The sequence below is a fragment of the Neopelma chrysocephalum genome, unplaced genomic scaffold (genome assembly GCF_003984885.1).
Source record: "Neopelma chrysocephalum unplaced genomic scaffold, ASM398488v2 Primary Assembly neopelma1_194, whole genome shotgun sequence".
NCBI classification, from domain to species: domain Eukaryota; kingdom Metazoa; phylum Chordata; class Aves; order Passeriformes; family Pipridae; genus Neopelma; species Neopelma chrysocephalum.
Genome location: NW_020897856.1, coordinates 90,056 through 97,273, shown reverse-complemented (window position 1 = coordinate 97,273; position 7,218 = coordinate 90,056). Strand labels below are relative to the sequence as shown.

The 7,218-nt window shown below is 46.4% G+C and overlaps 1 long non-coding RNA gene across 1 annotated transcript; it reads right to left on the bottom strand.

Annotated features, from left to right (window-relative positions):
* Window positions 1-6,568: 6,568 nt before the first annotated feature.
* On the bottom strand, window positions 6,569-7,014 carry LOC113977003. Its single transcript, XR_003537244.1, has 2 exons — window positions 6,796-7,014; window positions 6,569-6,713 (listed from the first exon to the last, which is right to left on the bottom strand). It is a non-coding gene; the product is annotated as an uncharacterized LOC113977003 (long non-coding RNA).
* Between the last annotated feature and the right edge of the window lie 204 nt (window positions 7,015-7,218).

Genomic DNA, 7,218 nt, shown 5'->3' with positions numbered 1-7,218 from the left:
GGGTCTGTTACTGCTCCTCCACAGTTCAGCATTAAGAAATATTTAGGGGTTTCCATGGCAGTTTGGACCAAATTAGTTGCAAAAATGTGAAGTCGGTGGTTCCTAACACGTTTGGAGTAACTTGAAAATAGGCTCAAAATTACATGAGACTTTGACATGTTTAGGCTGGTATCAGGAAAAGGTTCTTCCCCCAGAGGCTGGTTGGGCACTGCCCAGGCTCCCCAGGGCAGTGGTCACAGCACCAAGGCTGCCAGAGCTCCAGGAGGGTTTGGACAACACTCTCAGGGACAGGGTGGGACTGTTGGGGTGTCTGTGCAGGGCCAGGAACTGGACTGGATGATCCTTGGGGGTCCTTTCCAACTCAGGATATTCTATTCTTCCATTCCATTCCATTCCATTCCATACTGCAGTGTTTCCTGTTGGCAGCAAATTCATGTCTGCATTATTATTCACCGGTAATGACATCATCTGGAACTGAAGGAAATCAGTTTTGGACAAGTTACTTTGTTACTGCTTCCATTTGATTTCAGATTTACTTTTTAAACTTTTAAATATGTTGTGCTTTGAAATGGCACAAACCCACATAAAAGCTTTGATAAGAAGGGAGAAGAAAAACCTCATCTCGAAGGTACCTCGTTTGCCAGAATAAGACCATAGGAGTAAATTGTCCTACTGGGGACTGAGAGTTGGGAAGTTCTTTTTCAAGAGCACTTAGAGCTTCACTGAGATACTATTTCATTTGTCTTCCTCAGCTGGATTAAAGTTTGTGGGCTTGGTTGTTGTATTTTTAAACAGGGAAATGTTCAAGGTGTAAGCAGGGAAGTGCTGGTGGCTCCTGGCACTGAGAGCGTTGGTCTTGGCTGCCAGGCAGGGCTGCTGCCATCCCAGGCAGGATGCCACGTGTTACCCAGAAAAGAAGCTGGGAGCCTGGTTCCATTTAAAATGTCTGCTTACATCAAATTCTGATACTTGCTGAGCTTATGAACTTTTCCTTCCGTGTGCTCAGAGGAGATTTGAGTCCCTCAGGTGCCTTGCCCAGAACCTTGAAGACCCCTATGTGCTTCCTGCTGTTCTTTGCTTTAGTTCACATTCCATTTTGGGCAGATTTACCTTATGGAATGCTGGTGTGCTGCACTGGAAGGTCGTTCACACTTCAGCCACGTGACTCAAAGGTGTTTGGTATTGCCCTGCTTCCATTCCAACAGCTACAAGGGCAGAGATTCCTTCTGGCTGTTGGTCAGATCATCGTACCCTGAACAGTTCTGTAAATCCCACTATGTCTCCCTAGGTTAGAATGAGCATGAACCTCTCTTCCCACCTCGGAAATTCCCAGTGCTGGGGCCCCATCCAGAGTCATGCTGTGTTTCTCACAGGAGTAAGCTCCAGGTCACCTCCATGTCGTGAGACTGATTCTGTGTGTTTGCTGAGCCAGGCTCATCCAAAAATAGGGCTTAAAAGAACAGTTTTGTGAAATATAATGTTAATTTGGAGTTAATTCATTTTCTAGGAATGGCCTATGACATTCCTGAGAGCTTGTACTGCTGCAGCACCTGATGGGCTGCCAGTTATTACAAGGCTTTGCAGGACGTGTCTGTGGTGTCCTTGAGGAGATGCTGTTGTGAAAGCTGTAAGGAACAACCTCCCATGGCAGGTGTTGCTGTGGTGTGTAGGTTTGTGCTCTGTAATTGCTGATGAACAGCGATAAACCCCAAACCACACAGTCCACAGCAGGAATCTGCTCAGCAGCAGAGCCTTGGGACCTGCTTCAGTAAATAGAGGCAAGAGGGAGAAAAGGGGCCCCAGCATTAAACCACTTTGACCGATCCATCATCGTCAACCTGTTCCATCATAGAGCTTGTAAAAGGGAAACTGGTCCCTTTGGAGAGTGTGAGGGAGACCAGTGCTACCAGTCAGCTGGTAAAGTGTGTCCAACCAGAGTGGAATTACCAGGTGGAACAAGTCATTATGAGTCCATGGACATAAAGGACACCATTTCCCACCAGTCCAGTGCCTGGTCTCCTGGGACACCTGTGTGATGTGTGCCTATTGCTGCCATGGTTTTCTAAACATGCAGGTTTGCTGTGTTTCCCTGTATCAAGTATGTTATCCATCATTCCCAGACACACCTGCCATGTGTATCAAAGGTGAAGATGAAGCATCTCCACAATGGTTGTTTTCAGCAACGAGACAGTGCTGAGCACTCTGTGGGCAGGAGGATTCTTTACTGTCATGTGGGTGGGTTATCCTGCAGGTGAGCTGGCTGGAGGGTGGCATGGCAAGGACATGCAGAGTGCAGCATGGATGTACATGGAGACATGTAAAGCCAATTTGCATCTTGAAATAGGAATAAAATGTGATAAAGCTGTAATTAAGTCATTTGAAATTTGATGTTAATCTTTTGAAAAATGTATTCGAAGTGCTGAAATGAAATAAAGATACAAGAGCAGGCCGTGGACCTCAACAACAGGAACAATCAAGAATGGTTTGGGGGTTCTGTTAATAATTTATCATTCTTTAATTGTGTTGTTGTTGGGTTTAATATAGTAAGTTCTTCGTAAATATGACACTGAAAATCATTCCCATTCCTTCTTCCCTCCTCGTGATACTGTCAGCTCATTTTGGAGCTTCCCCTGTGAACGTTACTGTTGGCTCAGAATGTTTGTCATGCAAAATAGAGCATGAAAAGGTAACGTCAGGGTACTATCAGGATTTCCGTGTGTTTATAAATTTTTATATATATATGTATATATATTTATATATGTATAAAGAACACATGCAAAGGGCACTTAGACTGAAAATGAGAGCCCATCATTGATCAGTATTTTTAGGGAGATCTGAGCATGCTCATGCAAATTACAGTGATAAGTTACCTCAGATTTAAAAATAAGTTATATAAATGGTTATATAAATGGATGGCACAATTAAAGCAAGTCAAACACATGCAGTAGTCAGAGTTGTATTTATGTGTATAAATACACACATGTACAAGTGGTTATTGCTGTACGAAGTTACTGATGTTGCCTGGGCAGAGCAGCTCTGACAGCGCTCAGCTGGTTTGGTTTAAAGTATTTTTGCAGCCTCAGTAACTGAAACACTAAAACTTGGACTTGTGGGACCTCCCATGGAGATGTTTAACCCAGAGGGTTGTGTACAGTAAAATCACTCCCATTGCTCGGTGTAAGTGAGCCCTCAGAGCCCTCAGACTCGGGTACAGGACGGCAAAGGCATCATTTGATTTCAATAAGCTGAAAACCAGTGATTGAAACACATTTCCCCTCCTCAGAGCTTGATTATTTGCAAACCCACCTTTGCCAGTGTCAGTGCAGATGTGCCTATCCAGCTTGAAATCCAAACCCATTTTGTTACCTGTGCTCAGGAAAAGCACCTGAACTCCTTTAGCAGTGGAGAAAGCTCTGTTTCTTCTCCAGTTCTTGATTGTCACGGGGTCTGGAGGTTCACTCTGGATCTATCCACAGAAACTGGAAATTATCCCTCAAAAGAAAACAAGAGTGAGAAAGATCAGCCTGAGGTGCAACTTTACACTGCTGAAATTGTGGGGTGTGAGATCACAGACCAGCACGGCAGTTCTTCATACAGCAAGATTACTTGGACATTTTTAGATGTGCCCAGGGAGTACCTACAGACACTTTTATCCCCTTGGGCAGGTCCTTCTCCTTCCTCTGCCTTCCTCTTGCACATCCACAGCTTGCATTCTAGAAACAGGCATATTCAGGATTTGGTGATGGAAATTTGGTGAGGGTGCTGTCTGTAGGCACCTGGGGGTTGGGTTATGGCAGCCTCTGAGGTGCTGCCGGGAGCATCTTCCTGCTGAGGACGGACACTGCCACAGCCTCTGCAGCCAGGGGAAGGTCCTGGAAGGGTCTGTGTACACAGCAGGGAAGGGAAAATATAGGGACCCGGGTTTAATGGATGAGGATTGGTACAGCCAACTGCAGTGCAGCTGGACCAGTGGACAGCAGCTGAAGGTGGGATCCCTGTGACTTTCAAAGGAAACAAGCTTTCAGAGAAGAGAGAACAGAAAGTAGCCCTGTACTAGTGACTGTGAAGAAAACTAACTGTATCCCAAGTGAAAGCAGCACACCCATCCCCAGGGTGTGTGACATCCCTGCTGTCCCCATCCCGCTGCGGTCACAGTGCGAGGGAGCTGAGCTGCTCCCAGTGCTGTGGCTTTTGGAGGACAAGTTACAAAATTAAGAATTTCTGAGGGGTCTGTTGACTGCAGGTGGGAGTTTGTAGTAAGCCAGTGTTACAGGTAGGCTGTGGATCTTGAACAGCCGGTGTTACTGTAGGAGTATTTGCAGTAACGTTCCTGTAGGAAAGAGAAATGGAGTGACAGGGTCATGGTGAGGCTGCAGTCAGTTTATAGAGGTTTTACATAATGGCTGATTTCTTGATATGTTTGCGCTTATTTTTGAAAGTTAATTCCTAGAATTTCAGAGGGCGAGAGGGATGTGTTTCACCAAGCAGTAACACATTGGTGTGTGTTACAGTGCTGCATTACGGGGGAAATGAGCCAGCGCAGCCAAACCTGGCTTCTGCTCCTCAGGTCTTGGGTTTAGCACAGCTTTTGGTGTCCCTTCTCCTGGGGGTCTCTTCCGGGAAGGTGACCTGTCTGCTCGGTCACTGGTGGAGTGGCATTCCTGGTAGAGATGCCTTTCATCTTTGAATCCTTGGGACAGCAAAGAAAGGCTGGGGTGAAATCAAATTCCCAGTGCTGCCTGTGGCCGTGGTGGGCTGATGACTGCCAGGGCTCACTCAGACTGCACTTCCTCAGGAGTTGGCTGTGTTGGTCTGTGGGGTCTCATCCATGTGTGTGATGTGTTCCATTGAACTATGAGACCTTGGCCTGTGGGGCCTCAAGGAATCGAACAGTGAAGCATTGCTGGTTTTTGGGTGTCTGACCTTCAGCTTTGGGAAACAGTTTTGTTGCTGGCACACACTGGTTCTAGGTAGGCCACATAACAGTGTGATGCTGGCAAAGACCGGGGTTGTGCAATAGCTGTAGGTTGCTGTGATCTAGAAACTTCATTTATTTTAGTTTGATTCATTTCCTTTTTTCCAAGATGGGTGATATTTCATTTATACAATGACACCAGTTTTTTTTACTGAGGAACAAAAGGCACATGCTAATAGCAGACACTTCCCTAAAGCAGTTTGACCTGTGATGGGGAGAAGGTGTCCTACGAGTGAAAACACATGCAGGCTGGATCACAGCGCTTCTCTGTGGAGGAAAGTTTATGCTGAGTTTGTACAAGGCTGTTCTGACTGTGGCTTTTCCACAGTCTGCAGCCTGGAGCTCTTCATGGAGCTGTGGTCAACCGCTGAGGTGACACGTTGTGTGAGGAAGAAGTGCTGAGGCACTAATGTCACGGAATTTTGTTGGTTATACAATAATGCAAGGGTTATTTTCCTCGAGACAATTCCCTTTCCTGCTCCCTTCTGCATTGGGCAGAATGAAGCCCGTGGTTTCCAAAATGTATGTGAAAATGAGTCCATTCCTGGGATTTTTTGTTTACTGTGGCACTTGACTCTCAGTGCATGTGAGAGAATGCACTTCATCACTCCGTCCCTCGGTTGTGTGCAGCAGATAAATAAGGATTTATTTTGATCAACCCAGCACTAATTCCATAGAGAAGTTTTGTGGTGTGTGTGGTGATAGAGATAGTTTGTAGGGATCTGGAGAGTTGCTTGTGCAGCCTGGTATGAGCTGGGAGCCAGAGGGAGGAAGGGTAAAGGGCAGCTTTATGCGTGAATCCACTTTGTGGTGTATGGCCACTAACCCAGCACAGCGTTTTCATCCAGGCAAGCCCCAGGACCAGGACTCAGCTTGCAAGTGCCCTTTACTCTGTAGAGCTCTCAGTGACCTCAGGGGGAAAACCTCGGTGTCCACCCGCTTGTTTTTCAGATCTCAGCCATCAGGAAGTTTAGGAGGAGTTGTTCTGCTGACAGAGGCTTTTGTTAGGAGTGTCCTGTGAGGAGACAGGTCTGAGGGCATCGAGCTTGTAAGGTGAGCGTCAGGCTGGTCCACGAGTGCACTGGCAACAACCCCCAAAGCCACGTACTCCTGGGTGTGGAGCTGCTGCTTTCCTTAGGACAGGGCAGATAGGGTTTGGGGCTGAAAGAAGATGTGCTTTTAGGTTCCTTCCAACTCAAACTGTGCTGTGATTCCATTCTATGACTGTCATTGGAAACAACTGCCCTTACATTAAATGACCTGTCCTCAGTGAGGCCTGGGCTCCCCTTCCCTATTCACAAGAGAAACACTCTTCAGATTCCAGGGCAAAATGCTTCAAGCATATTTACTCTCACAAGAATATTTTCTCGGGTGTATTCTCAAGAATATTTTCTTGAGTGTCTTCCCAAGAATATTTTCTTGAGTGTCTTCTCATGCTTCCACTCTGCCTTGGGAAACAAGTTGTTTCTGCTCAAACCCAACGTGTGCAGCAGGATGTAGTTCAAAGTCTTGCACTGCGAAGGTCTGTGCTCTCTGCTGACTGTAGGTCACAATGAGTTGTCTGAAAACGTGAAACATGAGAAGACTGAAAACTGAAACGTGAGAGGAGCTTTACGAGTCCCTACAAATATCCACAGTATTTACTTTTGGCAGTCTTGCATCTAGTCTTCAGCTGGGGTTGAGGTCTATTGTGTTAAGAGCTGTTGGAGATAAGTCTCTCCTCAGCAGTGCTCATCATCTGTAAGACAGAATCAAACCAAAAGGTTTTAATGTCATTTTATGACAATGATTAGGCACGTTAATGCAGATCTCCTGAGTACCTGGATGTTTTATTGCAGACAAGACCATTTTTCTCTTCCGTAGTGTTCTTTTTCTTATTTTTGCTTACTTATAAGGTACTTTTTTCCTTACTTGTTCCTGTCATGTTGCTGTTCCTGAAGTTATTGCATCTGTCTCTTGACTACTAGGAGGGTCTGGAGCACAAGCCTGATGAGGAGCCTCTGATGGAGCTGGGGGGGCTCAGCCTGGAGAAAAGGAGGCTCAGGGGGGACCTTCTCACTCTCTACAACTTTCTGACAGAAGGGGGAAGCCGGGGGGGTGGTCGGGCTCTGCTCCCAGGGAACAAGGGGCAGGATGAGAGGAAATGGCCTCAAGTTGCGGCAGGGGAGGTTTAGGTTGGATATTGGGGAAATTCCTTCATGGAAAGAGTTGTCCAGCCCTGGCACAGCTGCTCAGGGCAATGG